The sequence below is a fragment of the Maylandia zebra genome, linkage group LG1, assembly GCF_041146795.1.
Source record: "Maylandia zebra isolate NMK-2024a linkage group LG1, Mzebra_GT3a, whole genome shotgun sequence".
Taxonomy (NCBI): domain Eukaryota; kingdom Metazoa; phylum Chordata; class Actinopteri; order Cichliformes; family Cichlidae; genus Maylandia; species Maylandia zebra.
Window position 1 is genome coordinate 38,093,607 of NC_135167.1, and position 23,166 is coordinate 38,116,772.

General features: G+C 40.7%; 1 long non-coding RNA gene across 1 annotated transcript; it reads right to left on the reverse strand.

The window, feature by feature from the left end:
* Positions 1-17,951: 17,951 nt before the first annotated feature.
* LOC143421469 (uncharacterized) lies at positions 17,952-19,030 on the reverse strand. Its single transcript, XR_013101147.1, has 3 exons — positions 18,962-19,030; positions 18,808-18,858; positions 17,952-18,729 (listed from the first exon to the last, which is right to left on the reverse strand). It is a non-coding gene; the product is annotated as an uncharacterized LOC143421469 (long non-coding RNA).
* Positions 19,031-23,166: the final 4,136 nt, after the last annotated feature.

A 23,166-nucleotide genomic window follows, 5' to 3' on the forward strand; every position in this document is an offset into this window, starting at 1 on the left:
ACATGTGCATTCAGTGCTGCCATGTCAATCATGTTATAAAACACGGCAACTGGCCAGCGCCGTGTTCCTTTGCGGACAGTGTACTCCCGAACCATCTGGTCCATCACATCCACGCCACACTTTGTCTTGTTGTAAAGGGTGACAGTGTTTGGCTTCCTTTTGGTAGTGTTTTCGGTCTGAACCACGCTGTGCATGCTGCTAAGAATATATACTGTCTTCTTCCGTTTGGCCGCATACGCCGTCAGCGTGGCAGCAGAGGTTGAAAACACCTAAGAAATAAGATAAATTGTTAATTCCATAGCCCTTTTACACACAATGAAACACATAAACATAGAACCACAAAAGACCTGCAACATACCTGAGTGGTGAATTCATTGCGATCTGTCTGTCTAGTGGATTGAGGAATTTCCCTGCGAATCTTGTTGACTGTGCCGAGGATGGTGGTTTTCCGTCTAAGAAGTTTTTGCGCAAGTGAAAGCGATGTGAAAAAATTGTCAGTGGTAACATTTCTGCCCTTGTCCAGGAATGGTTCCATCAGCCTCATAACTACATTTTCGGAAAGTCTCTCCCCAGTGGGACGATTGGGGTCCTTGCCAAGATATGGGAAGACATTGCAAATGTACTTGGATTTTAGGTCGCAAGCCACCCAAAACTTGATCCCAAACTTGTCCGGTTTACTGGCAATATACTGCAGGAAACTGCACCGAGTTTTTGATGGGAAAAGCTGTTCATTGATGGTGATATGTAGACCAGGGTTGTAGCACGTGATGCAGTTGGTGACAAATGATCCCCACACACTGGAAATTGCTGCGAACTTATCAGTCTTTGCTCGATCACAGCGGGTGGACTTGTCATCAAAGCGTAGGTGTTGCATGATGTCTTGGAAGCGGTTTCGTGCCATAGTTCCAATTATCTGTGGGTTTCCCAGGTTTGCTGACCAGCAGTCATTTACAGATGGAACCCTGTAAACCCCCCGCAAGATGACAATAGCAATAAATGCCATTAGTTCAGGGAGGTCCATGAACCAACAAACATGCTCCGTTTGCTGTGCATGTTGAATAGTCCATTCTTGAATGCTACGAAGCATGTCAAGAGTGATGAAACACAGGAAGCTCTGAAGGCGACTCAAGATACTTCTCCTGGCCTTAGCCGTTGGCTCTCCATCTGCAGCGTACGGTTCTATAGGGGTGAAAGGGAGACGGGTCCCCACATGTTCTTCACGCCACACTGTGCCATCTTTCGCTGTCTCAGTCCCCAAACAAGCTCTCTTTTTAGGTGCAGAAGCAGTCTCCTCATCTGCAGTGTGAACAAATTCAAATTGTGAGCAATGGGAAGGTCAAACAAAATCACAAATGCATGCATAGATACTAATTATAATTCCAGTATCTCCTCCTCTGTGTCAGAATAATGTCTGAAATATCTTACTTACTAACTACATCCACTTCCTTGCTTGAAATGAAAAAGGAAATAACATGAAATGAAACTAACCGGAAGACTGATCAGACAGCTCTGAGTCCGAATCCGGCTGAACTTCTAGGTCTTCTCCATCCGAGTCACAAGGGTCGACTTCCGCCAGGATCATTTCCAACGCCTGCTGGGTGGTGAGTCTTCTCTGCATTTTCTTTCCTTGGAGAGGAGGTCCGTACACCACAGGATTCTTCAGGGCAATGAAGGGTTAGGCTAAGTGCAGTGAGATTGTATCATATATATACCCTTGATCACAATTGATCAGTGGGGTCAGGTCACACTGATCAGCGGGGTCACACCCCCGTCGTTCAGTGGTCGTTGATCAGTGGTGCCACAATGGACCACAGAACGACGGGGTGACGGGTTTCCTGCAGTATATTGCAAGTAAACCTGACAAGTTTGGGATCAAGTTTTGGGTGGCTTGCAACCTAAAATCCAAGTACATTTGCAATGTCTTCCCATATCTTGCTGGTACTATTGTACCAGTGCTCTGAATGGTGCCACAATGGACCACTGATCAACGACCACTGAACGACGGGGTGATGGGTTGCAGTGTTGCACTCACTTTTTATTATTATTAGTACATATGTGTACAAATGGTTGGTTTTTTGTACTGTAAGCAATGGGAAGGTCAAACAAAATCACAAATGCATGCATAGATACTAATTATAATTCCAGTATCTCCTCCTCTGTGTCAGAATAATGTCTGAAATATCTTACTTACTAACTACATCCACTTCCTTGCTTGAAATGAAAAAGGAAATAACATGAAATGAAACTACTGTTTTTATCAATAAATGTCAGCAACAAAGGACCTAGACTCATGTGTGTTGATTTCTCCACACTCACTGCGGATGAGGAGACTGCTTCTCCACCGAAAAAGAGAGCTTGTTTGGGGACTGAGACACTCATCTGCAGTGTGAACAAATTCAAATTGTGAGCAATGGGAAGGTCAAACAAAATCACAAATGCATGCATAGATACTAATTATAATTCCAGTATCTCCTCCTCTGTGTCAGAATAATGTCTGAAATATCTTACTTACTAACTACATCCACTTCCTTGCTTGAAATGAAAAAGGAAATAACATGAAATGAAACTACTGTTTTTATCAATAAATGTCAGCAACAAAGGACCTAGACTCATGTGTGTTGATTTCTCCCCCAATCCCCTCCCTCCAGAATTCCTAGGTAACGACCCAATATACATATGAATGACTAGCCAATTTAGCTTCCACTTCCAGCATTTGACTGCTCTCCGGCTTTTAAAGGTAGAAACGCAAAATGATGACTCCGCGGGGGTCTCAGGTAGAAGCCTTCTTGACTTGACTGCTCTCCGGCTTTTAAAGGTAGAACGGTAGAAGCTGGGAATTCCAGTGTTAAGCATAAATACTACATTTAGTAGAAATACTATGTTTTAGCACAAATACTATAAAAAGCAGAAATACTATAATTTAGCAGAAATACTATATTAAGCACAAATCCTATAAAAAGCAGAAATAGGATGATTAAGCATAAACACTACATTTAGTAGAAATACTATGTTTGAGCAAAAATCCTATAAAAAGCAGAAATACTATATTAGGCACAAATCCCATAAAAAGCAGAAATAGTATGATTAAGCATAAATACTACATTTAGTAGAAATACTATGTTTTAGCACAAATAGTATAAAAAGCAGAAATATTGTAATTTAGCAGAAATACTATATTAGGCACAAATCTTATAAAATAGCAGAAATAGTATTATTTAGCACAATAGTAATAAGTTAAACAGAAAAATTGGAAAAGCAAAATGGACAGCTGAAAAAATGCTGAACATGCTGAGGGTCCCTCAAATATACTTGTTAAATGAAAAAATCAGCAAAAAAATGCACAGGGAGAGAGAAGTAAGTTTCTAGGTCAGCCTGGGAGCTGCTGAATTTGAATCCACCAATCAGAGAGCCTGTGTACTTTTTCCCGCCAAAACATGTGCCTCTTTTTACACACGCAGCAGAGAGAGGCACAGGATTATTGCAGCCTATTTCTCATAGTGAGGACTCCCCTCAAACAAATGACCATAATTTCCAAACCGTAGGGGCTAGAGCGGTCATTCTTACACCGTTTTGTTCAGAAGAGATGGGGGAATCTTCCAGTGTTTACAATTTATCATTAAAATATGAATTATTAAAGATATTTGACTTCTAATGCACCATAACTGAGTAGAGCGAAGCAAAAACTGCCTTGACTTGCCCTCAAACAACGCTTTGTGACTTGAAATCTATTTGGAGTATCGATATCATTCTTTCACCGTAAGAGACAGCAGGCTTTGGTGAACAATCATGGAAATTTTCAGGTCTCTGTGGAAATCCAACAAAAAGTTATGACGAGAGAAAAAAGTGGTTCATTTCCACAGTTTGAAATCTGAAGAAATCTGAGCGAAGGACGAATTTCCTACCCTCAAACAAGTCCAACTCATTTCAGAACGGTAATAGGTGAGAAAGAAATTCTTGAATTGTGAGCGTCAGGGGTGTCTGAAGATATTCGGGGACAAGCCTCATGTCTTAACTTTGCTTCGTTAAGGAGATATGACGATTCGAATATGCCTCTCATTACAGAAATCCAGCGGTGATTTTGAACAAGCTCTCCATTCACTTTATATGGAGAGTTTTCTGACCTTGTGTTAGTCTGAGGAGATTTGCAAAAATTCTATAAATCCCACAACAATGATGGTGACATTTCCTGAAAGCCAGCAAAAATACCTACGTTTTGATGTATAATTTGTGGAAGTTGAGTGAAAATTGAGCAAGTAGCAGGAAGTTGTTCGGACATGAAGAGAAGACTGCAAAACCTTCAGTGACACACTGGAAGCCAAGAGCATAGCAACCATAACAACGCATGTATTTTGTGAAAAATCACAATTTTGCAACTCAAAACTTTAAGAGGCATAAAAGTAAAACAGTAGAAGATTTGAAAAAGCTGAATCATACCTGAATAGCCCAATAATTTGTGAACATTTTAAAATTTGAATGGTTGTTCTAGGTGAAAATATGAGGAAGTAGTTAAGTTTCAAAAACAAGCAAATTTTAGCAGAATTGCTGAAGTTTCCCATTCATTTCAATGGGACAAATTAAAGGAAAAAAGCTTAATATTTTAAAAAGTATAATAGTTAAAAATAGCAAAAGTCATAGCGCACATTAGCAGAAGAAGCAGAATAGTTTAAAATTTGAACGGTGAAAATCGGCTGAAAATTGTGGAAGTAGTTAAGTGCCAAAAAGTGTACGGAAGCAACTAGAATAATAATAATAAAGAATAAAGAGAAACAGGAACTCAATAGTGTGGATGCTTAAAGCATCCACACAATAATAAAGATTTGAATAACAATACTGTGAATGCTTTTCAAGCATTCACACTAACTAGAAAGTGCATTTTCTGAAGAAACTGCAGTGTGAATGCTTGAATCTGAATGTATGGACTGAAATGAATTAATTGCTGAATTTTGAGTTAAAAATTTTGAATGAGATAAAAAAAAAAAACAACCCGAATTTAACCTGAAAACAACAGTGCTGAACTGCTAAAAGCTGAAGGTTACACAGAAGAAGAAGTTGGAAAAAAGCTGAAAATGTTTTAATTGTAAATTAGAAAAACCTAAGAAATGAGAAAAGAACATTTAGAGTCAGAAAACATCTGAAAGAATATTAAAAGGTCATATTCTTTGAATCACTGAATGACTAAAATGTGATCCCTCCACTTGGACCCACACAGTTTAAAAAGTTTACATCTCTGAGCTTTGAAAGACAAGATGTTGGAAAAAGAACAACGATGGCGACGTTTTGAGGGTAAAATGATGGCTTTAACACTGTGGACACAGCAGCAGTTGAAAGAGAAGTGTTTAAGATGAATCTTGGTACAGTGGCAGGCAGAGCTCGTTAAGCAGGCAGGTGTGAGCCTGGTTGCTATAGTGACCGCACCCAATGGCTCCATACACACGCACACAGACATGCACCTCACTTTTGCTGCTTAAAATGAACAGAAAAGTCAGGCCGAAACAAATCGTTCCCAAATGAAAAGTAAAAGTCGTATTGACAAAATTCTTTCACCGTGAGCGACAGCAATGTCTAGTCTACCAAATTCTCAGTTTTCATGTCTGTGGAGTTTATTATATGGACGTGGTGACAGTGGAAAGACACCATACTCTTCTGATTTTCAAACGAACCTTCTGAGCCATTTTAACATTAGAGTCTATGGAACAGTTGGAGGGAGGAGGCTGTGCATTGGTGACATTTATGAAAGAACCATAACACCTAGGACAATAGTAAACACATTGGATGAAAGAGGACAGCGATGGCTACGTTTTGAGGGTAAAATCATACCTGTAGAGCAAACGCTGCGGACACAGCAGCAGTTTTAAAAAAGATTTTAAGATTAATTTTTTTGCTCCTCTCACTCTAGCAGTTGAGCTGTCTCACTCTAGCCCCAACATTCCGTCCCATACACACCCATTATAAACTCTGAAACGGGTGAAAAAACATCATGAAACTTAAACTGGAACTGAAGAAAAAGTATAATAGATATTGAAAAGATAAATACAAGTTGAATAGTTGAATGTCTTGTCTTCGTTTTAAAGTTTGAATGGTGGCTCTATGTCAATGTATGTGGAAGTAGATACAGTTTAAAGAGGAGGAAGTTGAATGAGAATTTGAAGGGTCTCCCCATTGAAATACATTATAAATTTTTGTTGAAAAAAGTTGAATAAAATTAAAAATATAAATGTTAAAAATGAGAAAAATAGAAGCAATGTTGTCCAAAAGAATAGGAATCTAACGGTGTTTGAATGGTTTTTCTAAGTTGAACGGTTTTGAAGGAGTGGGCTTTCAAAAAACGTACGGAATAGATAATAATAATAAACTAGAAAGTGCATTTTCTGAAGAAACTGCAGTGTGAATGCTTGAATCTGAATGTATGCACTGAAATGAATTAATTGCTGAATTTTGAGTTAAAAATATTGAATGAGATAAAAAAAAACAAACAAAAAAAACCGAATTCAACCTGAAAACAAAGGTGCTGAACTGCTAAAAGCTGAAGGTTACACAGAAGAAGAAGTTGGAAAAAAGCTGAAAATGTTTTAATTGTAAATTAGAAAAACCTAAGAAATGAGAAAAGAACATTTAGAGTCAGAAAACATCTGAAAGAATATTAAAAGGTCATATTCTTTGAATCACTGAATGACTAAAATGTGATCCCTCCACTTGGACCCACACAGTTTAAAAAGTTTACATCTCTGAGCTTTGAAAGACAAGATGTTGGAAAAAGAACAACGATGGCGACGTTTTGAGGGTAAAATGATGGCTTTAACACTGTGGACACAGCAGCAGTTGAAAGAGAAGTGTTTAAGATGAATCTTGGCAGAGAGAGAGAGAGAGCTCGTTAAGCAGGCAGGTGTGAGCCTGGTTGCTATAGTGACCGCACCCAAGGGCTCCATACACACGGACACAGACATGCACCTCACTTTTGCTCCTTAAAATGAACAGAAAAGTCAGGCCGAAACAAATCGCTCCCAAATGAAAAGTACAAGTCGTATTGACAAAATTCTTTCACCGTGAGCGACAGCAATGTCTAGTCTACTGAATTCTCAGTTTTCATGCCTGTGGACCTTATTATATGGACGTGGTGACAGTGGAAAGACACCATGCTCTTCTGATTTTCAAACGAACCTTCTGAGCCATTTTAACATTAGAGTCTATGGAAGAGTTGGATGGAGGAGGCTGTGCATTGGTGGCATTTATGAAAGAACCATAACACCTGGTACAATAGTAAACACATTGGATGAAAGAGGACAGCGATGGCTACGTTTTGAGGGTAAAATCATACCTGTAGAGCAAACGCTGCGGACACAGCAGCAGTTTTAAAAAATATTTTAAGATTAATTTTTTTGCTCCTCTCACTCTAGCAGTTGAGCTGTCTCACTCTAGCCCCAACATTCCGTCCCATACACACCCATTATAAAATCTGAAACGGGTGAAAAAACATCATGAAACTTAAACTGGAACTGAAGAAAAAGTATAATAGATATTGAAAAGATAAATACAAGTTGAATAGTTGAATGTCTTGTCTTCGTTTTAAAGTTTGAATGGTGGCTCTATGTCAATGTATGTGGAAGTAGATACAGTTTAAAGAGGAGGAAGTTGAATGAGAATTTGAAGGGTCTCCCCATTGAAATACATTATAAATTTTTGTTGAAAAAAGTTGAATAAAATTAAAAATATAAATGTTAAAAATGAGAAAAATAGAAGCAATGTTGTCCAAAAGAATAGGAATCTAACGGTGTTTGAATGGTTTTTCTAAGTTGAACGGTTTTGAAGGAGATAGATTACAAAAAACGTACGGAATACAGAATAATAATAAAATAGAATAAAGATTAGAAGAACAATACTGTGAATGCTTTTCAAGCATTCACACTAATAAAGATTAGAATAACAATACTGTGAATGCTTTTCAAGCATTCACACTAATAAAGATTCGAATAACAATACTGTGAATGCTTTTCAAGCATTCACACTAATAATAATAAAGATTAGAAGAACAATACTGTGAATGCTTTTCAAGCATTCACACTAATAATAAAGATTAGAAGAACAATACTGTGAATGCTTTTCAAGCATTCACACTAAATATAATAATAAAGATTAGAAGAACAATACTGTGAATGCTTTTCAAGCATTCACACTAATTAGCTACATCTGCCTCGTCTGTCAGTTTAAACCGTGAAAGTGATGAAGAGCACCAATAAAAGGAAAGGCTGCCTCCAGGATATCTTTTACAGTGATGTGTGATTCTGTTGTGCATTTAGCCAACCTCAGTGTTAGAGTCCATCACAGATGGGGCCAAATAAAATTTAAGATGCTAATTATCAGTATCATTTGCAGTGAAATGCCGCAGTGTTGGAGCAGCTGTCATTAAGAAGAGCAGCGAGCTGAGTTGGACAAACTAGAGTTAAGGAAAGACGAGGTTCTATTTTGATCCACTTTAACCAGTTTTTATCTCCAATATTTTTATCTTACCTGTTTTCACTACAACTGCAAATATAAGCTGCTACTTTCTGAATGAGGGCAAAAGATGAAAACCCCAAAAGAATATCCAGGCCTCATTTCCTTGCGATTTATTTCATGGTGTTATTTGTTCTTTTTTGGCTATTTGTTTGTTGTAGCTGCTGGAAACGTGGCTTCGTGCAGTGTCACATCAGCCGTGCAACGGCTCTGGACCAGCTGTATTTATAGATCAGCCCGTCAGAGGATGGAGCCAGCAGCCAGAGAGTAATGATGTGCTACAAATGGGACTCATCCAAAACTCATCCACACACACAGTCCTATTAACCTCCACACACACAAAGAAACACACAATACACAGACCACACAGTGACACAAAGTCATTTATGGTATCTTTTTTTATAGGTTAAATGCTTTAAACAGTCATTTGGCAAGTTCTTCAAACTGCTGCGAGAACAAAATAATGGGAGGGCTACTTTGCACCAGCACATCTAGAAATTTCTGCCGAGGCCTCTGTAACTGCACAAGATCGACGCTCACATTGGTGAGATGCATGGCCACAGTGACCCTGTGAGGCTCGATGTGAAGCCGAGGGCAGACACAGAGTTCACACAGCAGGGGACTTAATAGCCTCCTGAGAAGATTGCAGTTCTCAAAGCACAATGAAAGAAAAAAAATCAGTTAAAGTGACGGATACAAGATTACAATAACCACAAGAAGCCCCTCTGTTTAGGCTTGGTGCTGGACTGGATGAGTTGAAGGGATGCTCTCTCTGCTGTGATTGGTTTTGTGGCATTCAACAAACTCACAACAGTGGCAAATGTGTCTGCAGCAGATATGGTGAATCAGGAGTTAGCTTTAATAAATGTCAAAACATCTCAAATGTTTTTTGTTTCACCTTGGATGAAAGCACACATCATCCAATAGATCTCTGTACCCGCCTCAAAGAAATATTTTTTAACACTTTGTGTCTTAGTTTGTGTTTTGTTCTTTTGTGAGTGTCTTTATTTTCCTCCTGTGTGAGTTTGTTCTTGCTTGGTTTGTCAATGTAATTCAATTCAACTCATATATCACCACAACAAAAGTTGAGTCAGTGCATTTTATATTGTAATGTAAAGATACTACAAACAACCTTTGGTGACAGTGGGAAGGAAAAAACCCTTTTAACAGGAAGTAACAGCCGAGTGCTTTTTTCTTTTGTTCTTACACGAGACACCAGTTTGCACTGGTGCAACTCCTCTGCAAATATGGCTCTTAGTATTTCCCCATATCTGCGGTAGTTTCCATCTCAGAAAGCTTTTTTGGTTTTGGATGTTTGTTTTTGGTAGTGACGTGAAACTGCAGTTGTGCAGAGAATGTATCAAGGCTTTGAAATAATCCAACATTAATCACCACACTGAAGAAGACTAACATCACAAACGGTGTCGCAAATATTACCCTCACCTTTTCAAATGTTCTGTTAAGAGTAAAAAAGTAAAAAAAAAGTACCATCCAGCATGGAAATACCGAAATTTCCCACTTGTAATGGTGGTAAAGTACAGCCTGTGGCTTATTTGGCTTTCCTACTGAGTCTGAGCTCAGGTTTCATGCAAAGCCCAGTGGGTTGTGACTCCACACAGAACAGGAGTTAAAATTTTACAAAAGTCTTGAACACCTTGAAATGAAACTTATAATAGGTGTTTGGATGTTTGAGTGGTTCTGATTCCTTTTTCTTTCAGGCAATTGCAGAAAAAGTATCACAGCCAGGCGACTGGTCAGGTCCACTGAAAATGTCTCAAATGGTTTGTCAGTAATTATGTCCTGTACCTACCTGGAGACGTTATAATTAGCTCAGCTGTACTGCAGTGCCATGCTGAGCCTCAATACACTTGTAAAAAAAAAACAAAGAAAACTACTTGCAACTCATTGATAACTGAGTGTCGGTGAGATATAAGTATCTCTAATCTTCAGTCAAGCACAAAGAAAAGGCGAGAATTCAGCTCTTTTGACACAAAGAACAACTTCATTGTTTAGTGCTGCACAATACTATAAGTCTCACTGGGTACGGCATAGAAATTAATGCCTATTCTCATTCCAATTCAATTCAATTTTATTTATACAGCGCCAAATCACAACAACAGTCACCTCAAGGTGCTTTATATTGTAAGGTAGACCCTACAATAATACATACAGAGAAAAACCCAACAATCATATGACCCCCTATGAGCAAGCACTTTGGTGACAGTGGGAAGGAAAAACTCCCTTTTAACAGGAAGAAACCTCCAGCAGAACCAGGCTCAGGGAGGGGCGGGGCCATCTGCTGTGATTGGTTGGGGTGAGAGAAGGAAGACAGGATAAAGACATGCTGTGGAAGAGAGCCAAAGATTAATAACAGATATGATTCAGTGCAGAGAGGTCTATTAACACATAGTGAGTGAAGAAGAAACATGCAATGCATCATGGGAATCTCCCAGCAGCCTACACCTATTGCAGCATAACTAAGGGAGGATTCAGGGTCACCTGGTCCAGCCTTAACTATATGCTTTAGCAAAAAGCAAAGTTTGAAGCCTAATCTTGAAAGTAGAGATAGTGTCTGTCTCCTGAATCCAAACTGGAAGTGTGACAGATTAATTATTAGTTGAAGTTCATAACGGGGTAAACAGTAGTGGTTAAAAGTTACTCAATTTATTATTCAATTTATTTCAAATATGTAAATGTATAAACAAGGGTAAAAAAAAGTCCCGTCAAAGAGATGTAATGTAACACAGGCAAAACAGTAAAAGAGTTCATGACTTCGTTCAACCGGATAACAATTCTTAATGTGACTACAAGCTGTGTAAAATTCAATCTGTGATCTACTTGTCGAGCCTGGGGAATAATCCATGTGATTTAGTGATCATGATTGATTAGTTATGCCTGCCATTGCCGGAAGGGGGATCTCTGGTGACTTATCCCCTTTCAGCCCATTTTCAGGGTGTAACAGAAGCTGGTTCCACAGAAGAGGGGCCTGAAAACTGAAGGCTCTGCCTCCCATTCTACTTTTAAATACTCTAGGAACAACAAGTAGGCCTGCAGAGCGAGAGCGAAGTGCTCTAATAGGGTGATATGGTACTACAAGGTCATTAAGATAAGATGGGGCCTGATTATTTAAGACCTTGTATGTGAGGAGCAGGATTTTGAATTCAATTCTGGATTTAACAGGAAGCCAATGAAGGGAAGCCAAAACAGGAGAAATCTGCTCTCTCTTTCTAGTCCCTGTCAGGACTCTTGCTGCAGCATTTTGGATTAACTGAAGGCTTTTCAGGGAGTTTTTAGGACATGCTGATAATTCCCAGGGTATTAATAGCATTTTGATGCTGGTGTGGGTCATTTATAAAGCACCTTCAGGTGACTCATGTTGTGATTTGGAAATACTTAAATTGAACTTAACTGAAAGCCAAGCTGTTCTACCACGGTACAGATAGTAGGAAGTGAAACAGAGTATGATAAAGGACAAAGATTCACACAGGTGGACTATGTAGAAGGTGCAATCTGAAAGAGATAGGAGACTGCAAGGTGGTGGCAGTGGGGAGCGTAGTATCAGACTTTGTACATCTCTCCAAAGAGAGGAGGAAAAAGAAAAGGCTTATAGTGGATTGCATGTACTCCTGGACACTAAGGAAGATGAAAAGGACTTGTATCGACTGACTGGTCAGAGAGGTTGAGCTAGAAAGGATATGCAAAGAAGTCAATGATTCTATCCCCAGTTCCTCTATTCTGATGGCGTGCATGATGCTAAACCTGCTCTCAGTGTGTGTGCATGTGCATTCATGCTTGTGATAAACAAAGTGCTGCATGCACAGAACAAAGCCCTAAAAACTGGGCTGGTGAATGTGGCTTGTAGCAACAGAGCAACTTCAGTGGTCACAGAAACCAGAAGAGCTGAATGTAAATGCTAGCCTATTTTACAATGTGAGTCTGCATGTCTTTTTGTTTCATTCATCAGTCACTTTTGTTACAGGTGTGTTATAATATACATTACAGCCTTGCTAGAGCTGGTTACTTGCTAAATGTATGTTCCACAGTCACCGATAATGACTTCATGCTTAAATAGCTGTGGTGAGTGGAAGGAGCTGTCAGACCACAGTAATGTCTCCTGACTACCATGGGACTCGTTTTTTTCTGCCCTGCCTTTACTCCACTGACACAGTGTAAATGTTTTCTATTTCCCATAAGAATCCTACAAGATTCATGACAAATGTAAGAAATACATTAGCTTTTTGTCACATTTTCACACCATGCCATCTGTTGCATAAAACATGTTTTTTCCCACAGTACCCGAAGAGCCTCTCTGTGTGAAGGATTTTTTTCATTGAAATAAAAGAGCCTCTGAGGCTCTCTGCCATTTCTTTAAATGTCACGTCCCTCTGCAACAGGAATAACTGAGTCCAGGTGATTTGGGGTTATTTTTCCGAGTGTGGCTATTTGTAGAAAAATTTGTTTGTTTGTTTGTTTGTTTGTTTGTTTTTTTCAAATAGATCATATATTATTATTATTATAACATATTATTACATGAAAGATTATATGACTTTTGTCTCCTTAGTGTAGTGGTGACACAATTGCCTGACAAGCAAAATATTCCTGGTTTGATGCTGGGAGGGCATCCAGTGTAAACACAGTGTCTTCTATCTGATTTATGTCAGCATCATATCTTCACTTGGGTTCAAATGACATATATTTTATCTGAACTTTTTTTAATTCTTTAAACGTGGGCGGTTGATGGAAGTTTATGGGAGTCAGCATCCAAACAGCCTGAACATAAACTGCAGTTTTTGGAAACTTCCATTGTGGCTTTATTTTTTCTCCCTGGAGGTCACCACTTAATCAATACACATATGTCAAGCAAGTATAATGCCATCCTCACAGACAATGTTTCTGCTCTATTTCAGTTTCTGTCTGTTTTCTCTTCTAGAAACACAGAGAGAGAGCAGGAAGGAGTGCAAACAGGGAAAGATGCAAGACCACCCCGGGGGAAATTGCCCTACATTGTATGTGCTGACAACACGCCAACGCAGAGATTAACTCTGTGAAGCGCCACTGAAAACATCCCTCCCCTGCACGTCTCCATAGGCCATTAATCTGAGATGACATGCAGGAGACCGGCGAGAGGTATAAGGTGTGACTGAAAAAGAAAGAGGCTGTGACATGTATTTCCAGAGATATTGGCACTATCATCACCTTTCTCACTGTCATGTTTGTTCAGTGCTTTCACGATATGAATAGGCGATGAACTGTGGTCCAGCCTTTAATTCTTTTTTCATATGAGTTCTTGTTTAGGCTGTCAGAGCCAGTGCAGCAGGAGAAAACATCATCGATGCAGGAAGATAGAGTGTAACTATGTAGACTCAGGGTCTGATTTAGCAGTCGTGAACGAGATATGTAAGTGTAGTTTGACTGGACTTCAGCAGTTGATGTGTGTGAGCAGGAGAGCCTTTGTCAGCTCTGTTTAGATTATCTGTGCACGTCTTAGAAAATAAAACCTTAGAATGTATTAAATTAGTTATTTTCACAAAGACCTTTAATGTAACTTATTTTCAAGTGTCAAGTTTCAAGTTTTATTGTCATGTACAGATAAACAGTGTAGCCACATTCATCCATAATGAAATTCTTTGGCTCCTGCTCCTGAGCTTTACATGAGCATATAGAGAGTGTGCAGTTATATTAAGAAGAAAATAACAGAATTTAGCAGTAGAATAATAATAATAATAATAACAATAACAATGAAAAGGAGAGAAAAAAGTACTATTTGGTATTTACAAGTTTGTGCAAGAGTATTTACAGGTTGTGCAAAGTTGTGCAACAAGCATTTAAGTGGCATTTGTTGAAGTGATAGTGTGCAGACTCCTGTAATTGTAGTGAGTGTGTAGTGGTGTGTATGGAATGTCAGCAGTTCAAAAGCCTGATGGCTTGTGGGTAAAAACTGTCTCTGTGTCTGCTAGTGTGGGTCTGGATGCTCCTGAACCGCATGCCAGGCGGCAGGAGTGTGAAAAGTCTGTGGCTGCCAGTTCAGTCCTGGTGATACGCTGTGCTGATCTCACCACCCTCTGCAGAGCTTTGCGGTTCAGAGCATTACAGCTGCCATACCAGGTGGTGATGCAGCCAGTCAGAATACTTTCAATGGTGCATCGATAGAAGTTTTCTGGGGTTTATGCTGAATCTTTCTGGAAGACACCTTCTTCAAGCAGTGGTACAGGAGGAAGTCTGCATCCTTCAAGAAAAACATGATTTTCATGCAGGACAATGCTCCATCACACGCGTCCAAGTACTCCACAGCGTGGCTGGCAAGAAAGGGTATAAAAGAAGAAAAACTAATGACATGGCCTCCTTGTTCAACTGATCTGAACCCCATTGAGAACCTGTGGTCCATCATCAAATGTGAGATTTACAAGGAGGGAAAACAGTACACCTCTCTGAACAGTGTCTGGGAGGCTGTGGTTGCTGCTGCACGCAGTGTTGATGGTGAACAGATCAAAACACTGACAGAATCCATGGATGGCAGGCTTTTGAGTGTCCTTGCAAAGAAAGGTGGCTATATTGGTCGCTGATTTGTTTTTGTTTTGTTTTTGAATGTCAGAAATGTATATTTGTGAATGTGGAGATGTTATATTGGTTTCACTGGTAAAAATAAATCATTGAAATGGGCATATACCCTGCCTCTCGCCCTATGACAGCTGGGATAGGCTCCAGCGCCCCCCGCGACCCTGAAAAGGATAAGCGGAAGCGAATGGATGGATGGATGGATGGATGGATGGATGGATGGGGTATATATTTGTTTTTTGTTAAGTTGCCTAATAATTATGCACAGTAATAGTCACCTGCACACACAGATATCCCCCTAAAATAGCTAAAACTAAAAACAAACTAAAAACTACTTCCAAAAACATTCAGCTTTGATATTAATGAGTCTTTTGGGTTCATTAAGAACATGGTTGTTGTTCAATAATAAAATTATTCCTCAAAAATACGACTTGCCTAATAATTCTGCACTCCCTGTACATTGTGCTATCAATGAGTTTCCCAGACATCCCTCAACCCAGACGACACTGGCGTTTTAATTCGACTCTCCTGGCAGATGTAAACTTCCTAGAATTCATGAAAGAACAAATAACCTTGTTTCTTAAAACAAATGCCTCAGGAGAAACTTCTAGCTTAATAATTTGGGATACACTAAAAGCCTTTCTCAGGGGACAAGTTATTTCCTATACTGCTAATATGAAGAAAAAGGGCCGGATACAACAACTTGATTTAGTCAACTGAATCAAAGAAGTAGACCTGCTCTATGCTAAGATAAAAAGCCCAGATCTATACAATAAGCGTGTGGAGCTTCAGACTAAATTTGAGCTCCTCACAACGCACTCAAGTGAAAGTCAGCTCCTGAAGAGTAAGAGTTTGTTTTATATTCATAGCGACAAATTGGGTAGGATGCTTGCCAGCCAGATAAGGGGCTTTCAGGTAAAACAACATATCACAAAGATTAGAATGGCTAATGGTAATATCACTTCGGACCCTTCCAAAATTAACGATACGTTTAGGGCTTTTTACTCAGGAAGAGCTGCTGTCTAAATCTTACTAATAATGCTTCACTGAGTGAATGGGTTAAATGCAGAGGAATTTCCCCATGGGGATCAATAAAGTAACGGTGGCACGGCGGTTAGCACTGTTGCCTCACAGCAAGAAGGTCCTATTAATGTGTCAGTTAGCACATGTGATGAATTAAACAGTCAGCGTTTAAATCCATCTATTTAAATTTAATAATAATAATAATAATGTTACTTATTAAGAAATAGCCAGGCCTTTGCCACAGGACACTAATAGATCCCATGCACAAAGAATAACTCAAATAGACTCAGCTGGTCTCTGTGCAGTTGTTTCGTCTGTTGTGGTTATTTTTGATCTTTTGTTTTTCTTTACAGTCCTTCTGATTGAGCACACTCATAATTAATAAATTCTTATAACAATCAATAAGTTAGCAGCCAATCATGACTCTGAACGAGTACTGTACTAATTCTACAATCAGTGTAAAGTTACTTCAGCTAATGAAAAATAATGGATATATAGCTGAAATAATTGCTTGCCTGCAAGGCCTAAAGACTTTAGCAGAGAGCAAATTATAAAAAATAATAGGCTAATGGTTAATAGCTTATGCTCAAAATAAAATTGTATTGCAGTACATTTAACTAAGAAGGTTCAAAACAAAAAAAGGGGTAGAACAGCAGATAAATAAAGTCATAAATAGAAAGGAAAATGTAAAAATCCTCACTTCCTCAAAACTTCTATAACCTTTTTGCTATTGACAAAAACCCCACAAATCCGTTTCAGTGGCAGTCAGGCTGACCAAATGTTCTCACGTCTGCTAACGAACAGGCAGCAGCTGCTGGGGGCGTTTGTGTGTTACTGATAGTTGTGGTATGAATGTGGATGCTCCACGCTGCTCGCTAAGCTGTTCGACTGCTGTCTGATCTGAGGTGACTTTGGCTTGATGGCACTCTACTGCTCAATTAGTTTAATGTGTGGAGTTTGTATGATGTCACAACAGAGAGCTGCTGACTGCGTGCTGAAGGCGCTCCAGCCACCACTTCATCACCCCGTGTCAAACACGCACAGTTTAATAAGAGCATCTGAGGCTCTAATTCTAATAACCATCTCTTATACCATCTGAACCCGCTCCAGATCGATTACCAGATCAACCTGCTGTCATCTCTTGATCTGCGGTTTCACCTTTGGCTGAGCCCCACAGATCCATCAGGCCTCGCCTCCCTCACAACAAAGGAGTGAATCAGCTTTGTTTCGCATACGTCGGTGTATTTAGAGAATTCACTGTCAGTGATTTATTCATCTGCTGTCTTTGTTGTTGAAGAGACTTCTTCTTTGTCTTGACTTAAAGAAGCAGCAGGCTTGAATATAAATTAGTTAATCAATTTCAAATGGCACAGTTGGCACAGTGGATGGCTCCAGCGCTGTTGGCGTGGAAACCACAACTCCAGATAAGACATTTAGAGCTTGTTAACTGCAATCAGTGCACTCTGTCAATGTCGCTGCCCGCAGAAGCTTCAGAAACCCTTCAAACCACCACTGGGCCAAATTTTATTTCAAGGAACTTCTACTAATTAAGTTACTGGAAAAGAAAAACACAGTCAAACACACTGTTTGACTGTGTATTTTATCTGATGTAGCATATGTGGTAAATGGTAAATGGTAAATGGCCTGTATTTATATAGGGGATTAGTAAAGTGTGAGGAAGTTAGCGACACTCTTATTGGGCTGACCATTTGCTTGTGTGACCAAGTGGTCGGCGGGTTTATGAAAGAAATAATAAAATGACAACGCCACCTGGGGGGAATTCTAGCCCCCGGGAAATATGAACTTTAGAAATGAAATGTAATTAAAAAGAACAACGTTTGCACAGGTTCAGGGATGCACACTGAGGCCGGCTCAATGTATTAACACCATTTTATTTATTAAAAAAATAAAAACAAAACAACAAAGACAGCACACTAAATGTCTAAAATAGTGTCCCAAATTACAACAAAATAAACATACAACTGGGACTTACCAGCAGCGGTGGACCAAAAGAAAACCACACAAAAAAAACCCACTATAGTCTATTCACCTGGTGCTTTACAACAAAAGTGTGGAAACGACCCGCCACCTAAGGTCCCACGGCCGCTGGTAGATCCTCAGTTCACTGAAATAAAAGCACAAGATATACACATTAAAAAGGATAAAAACATGGGACATAAACAGGCTCTCTATATACTAAAAAAAGAAATTAAAAGAAAAACGGAGACCTGCAATAAAACACACTCACATACACACCACAGAGCACAGATTGGAAATACTCGTGCTCTGTGAGCCAGCCCACAGCTGGTGCTGGTTCCGATTGTCCGTAGCCCTACTCAGTCTCGCGCAGCTCTCCACAACTGGGAGAGGGAACGGGAGAGGCGGTACCAGTTTTTGTAACACCAGCCCAATATGCAGCTGAAGATCGCCCCAACCAGCCGCGAAAGCTGGAGTAAAACGATAGTCCAAAAAGGGGCTTAGCGTGAGACCCAGAGCCCCCAGGGGCGAGGCGAGGCCAGCAGCAGGAACAAAACTGGACGGCCAACAGATCGGAACACAAGATAAAACAGGGCAAGACAAGACAGCAGCTAGGCAGGCATCTCGACTCTTTGCTTAAAATCAGGCAGTTGGTCCCTGAGAAGGTGCGGCAGCAATCAAACCCTACAAACAAAAAAGGCAAAGATAACCTTAATCGTCTCTAATTTACAAATACTAGCAGCTATAATATAAGCGACTTACCCCAAGACTGGAGGCGCTGTACTGTACGGTGGACGCGTCTCTCCACCACAGCTGGAGTAAGGAAAAGAGAAACAGCCACGCTGTAGCGGGCCGCAGAATTATGACTACTAGTTACCGACTTTTGAGAGAAATCAGAGGTCGAAAGGAGGCCTACCTGTAGCAGTCACAATCCGATCGTATCGGTAAATTAACCAATAGGCCAGCATTTACTGCTGTATCGCACCAGAAGCTCGGGAGGAATGATCCAACAAAAAAAACGGCTTCCCTTTATACAGGTAAACACCACCCTGTAATCAATATGCAGGTGGGTTCCTAATTAACCCAATCACACGATACAAGGAGCGAGTGCAGCGGAAAGAGAGCGAGGGTGTTAGAGCGAGCGAGAAAGAGAGAAAAAGAAGGGCGAGTAGCCCATCCGGCTACAACTGCTCTCTCTAACAATTTCAGATTTACTGGCATTGCACACATAAAAACATCAAAACATTCCCAGGTTAGAAATTCCTAGATTACCTTTTATTAAATTAGTCCTTAAGGGTCCATCTGAAATAATAGTAACATAGTATCAACCTCTATCTCCAAAACGAGCATGGTGGCATTCTACTTTTTAAAGTTATAAAATCACACATCTGTCTTTTCACCACACAGCAGCCCTGGGAACAGTGCTCCCAGTTTGGAAGCCCATTTAGTGTTTTGTGGGTCACAGAATAAGCCGCTGACTGTTGTTGTCATTTTCAGTTTCAAATTACAGTTCTCAGCCAAACTACAAGAGTGCATATTGCAGAGTATTTCCTTCTTATTATGCCATCTACAGCATTAAACTGTTTTTTTTTTAATCCACAGACGGGAATAAAAGTTTGGCTGTTTCAAAAGTCACATTAAAGGACTTCCGGTCGCTCGGGGGATGTAGAAGGTAGAGGAAAAGACTGCTCCGCTAACTTGTCTACCTTTTCCACTCCTAAACCAGCCAATTCACAACAAAACTACTGAACTGAGTACGTTTTATTTTACGGGTTCCGAAATTGGGTTTTGCTCGTTCTAACATGGCCTCAAAACGAACTAAAGCGGCAGAAAGGGAGGACGACGCACTTAAGCTGAACATGGCAGCCATCTCCTCCCTTCTGGAGCAGCATAGGGAGGCATTGGCCAGCGACTTCAAAACATCTCTTAGCCTACTGGAGTCGAAGTTTGACGAAGTCCACTCTGCGGTGGAAGATCATGGCCAGCGGCTCGGATCTTTAGAGCTAGCAGCGGTTGACTTAAGCCAGCGGGTTAGAGAACTCGAGAACATTTGTTCCAATCTCAGCGAATCTAACACTAAACTTCTGGCTAAAGTTACGGACTTAGAAAGCCGAAGTAGGCGCCAAAACCTGCGTATCCTGGGACTCGAGGAGGGCGTTGAAGGTGGGCGTCCCACAGAATTCTTTGCAGATTTGCTCTGCGAGGTTTTCGGGAGGGAGAGGCTCCCGACCCGCCCGGAGATCGACAGACCCCACCGTATACCTGCCGCTAAGCCAGCCCCAGGACAGAGACCGCGCCCCGTAATTATACGCCTTCATCGGTACCAGGTAAAGGACCTTCTTATCCGAGAGGCCCGGCGAGGAGGGAAACTAGAGTACCATGGTCGGCAGATTTGCGTGGTGGAGGACTACTGCCCGGAAGTTATGAGCAAGCGAGCGGAGTACCGTGAAGTGATGTCTGAGCTGTATAAACGAGGTCTCAAGCCCGCTCTGCTGTATCCTGCACCACTTCTCCTGGCGGCGCAAGACGCTGGCTTCATTCGGCCGATGAAGCGAGGAGATACTTGGGTGACCTGCCCGCTACAGCCGAATCACCCTGAGAGCCTGCTTATCTGGTCTTGACGTTTGTCCGTGGGACAGCCCTGTGAGTAGATTGTCCTGACTATCTTCCTCTCCTGGGATATGCAAGGACTTTCGTTCATATTCAGGCATTCTACTCTCTGTTTTAGTCTCTTATTTGTCATCTTTCTCATACTCTGTTTTCAGCTGCACTTGTTTTCTTACATTTTCAGTGCAGGACTATGGGTAGTAACTTAAACTTTGTAAGCTGGAATGTCAAACGCTTGAAAAGAAGGAAGGTGCTCTCACACATAAAGCAGTTTAAAGCAGCTGTTGTCTTTCTACAAGAAACACATTTCCGTGATTCGGATAACTCTCATCCTATATCCCGATGGGCAGGGTAGCATTTTCTTTCCACCTTTCAGGCTAAGGCCAGAGGCATTTCTATTCTAATTGACCAAAATATTCCCTTTGAGAAACATAATGTAATTTCTGATACGAGTGGCCTGTACGTTTTTGTTTCGGGTAAACTTTACAATACGAAAGTAGTGTTGGCCAACATATATGCCCCCAATATTGATATTATAGATTTCTTCCAGTGTGCTTTCTCATTGCTGCCTGATCTGAGCTCATACTCTCTCATACTTGGTGGTGACCTGAACTGCTGGCTGGACCCTGTGTTAGACCGATCCTCCCCGAATCCCTGCACTGTCAGTAAAACTGCTCTTTTCATTTAATCCTTTTTATCTAACTGTGGTGTCTCTCGTATGTTTGGCGCTGTTTACACCCCCACAGAAGAGAGCGCTCTTTTTTTCACAGGTACACCACACTTATTCTAGGATCGATTATTTTCTTATTCATAAGCAGCTGACTCCATGGGTCCAAACCTGTGAATACCAGACCATAGTAATATCAGACCGTACTATATATACAGGGAGTGCAGAATTATTAGGCAAATGAGTATTTTGTCCACATCATCTTCATGCATGTTGTCTTACTCCAAGCTGTATAGGCTCGAAAGCCTACTACCAATTAAGCATATTAGGTGATGTGCATCTCTGTAATGAGAAGGGGTGTGGTCTAATGACATCAACACCTTATATCAGGTGTGCATAATTATTAGACAACTTCCTTTCCTGGGCAAAATGGGTCAAAAGAAGGACTTGACAGGCTCAGAAAAGTCAAAAATAGTGAGATATCTTGCAGAGGGATGCAGCAGTCTCAAAATTGCAAAGCTTCTGAAGCGTGATCATCGAACAATCAAGCGTTTCATTCAAACATCAACAGGGTCGCAAGAAGCGTGTGGAAAAACCAAGGCGCAAAATAACTGCCCATGAACTGAGAAAAGTCAAGCGTGCAGCTGCCAAGATGCCACTTGCCACCAGTTTGGCCATATTTCAGAGCTGCAACATCACTGGAGTGCCCAAAAGCACAAGGTGTGCAATACTCAGAGACATGGCCAAGGTAAGAAAGGCTGAAAGACGACCACCACAGAACAAGACACACAAGCTGAAACGTCAAGACTGGGCCAAGAAATATCTCAAGACTGGTTTTTCTAAGGTTTTATGGACTGATGAAACGAGAGTGAGTCTTGATGGGCCAGATGGATGGGCCCGTGGCTGGATTGATAAAGGGCAGAGAGCTCCAGTCCGACTCAGACGCCAGCAAGGTGGAGGTGGAGTACTGGTTTGGGCTGGTATCATCAAAGATGAGCTTGTGGGGCCTTTTCGGGTTGAGGATGGAGTCAAGCTCAACTCCCAGTCCTACTGCCAGTTTCTGGAAGACACCTTCTTCAAGCAGTGGTACAGGAGGAAGTCTGCATCCTTCAAGAAAAACATGATTTTCATGCAGGACAATGCTCCATCACACGCGTCCAAGTACTCCACAGCATGGCTGGCAAGAAAGGGTATAAAAGAAGAAAAACTAATGACATGGCCTCCTTGTTCAACTGATCTGAACCCCATTGAGAACCTGTGGTCCATCATCAAATGTGAGATTTACAAGGAGGGAAAACAGTACACCTCTCTGAACAGTGTCTGGGAGGCTGTGGTTGCTGCTGCACGCAATGTTGATGGTGAACAGATCAAAACACTGACAGAATCCATGGATGGCAGGCTTTTGAGTGTCCTTGCAAAGAAAGGTGGCTATATTGGTCGCTGATTTGTTTTTGTTTTGTTTTTGAATGTCAGAAATGTATATTTGTGAATGTGGAGATGTTATATTGGTTTCACTGGTAAAAATAAATAATTGAAATGGGTATATACCCTGCCTCTCGCCCTATGACAGCTGGGATAGGCTCCAGCGCCCCCCGCGACCCTGAAAAGGATAAGCGGAAGCGAATGGATGGATGGATGGATGGATGGGGTATATATTTGTTTTTTGTTAAGTTGCCTAATAATTATGCACAGTAATAGTCACCTGCACACACAGATATCCCCCTAAAATAGCTAAAACTAAAAACAAACTAAAAACTACTTCCAAAAACATTCAGCTTTGATATTAATGAGTCTTTTGGGTTCATTGAGAACATGGTTGTTGTTCAATAATAAAATTATTCCTCAAA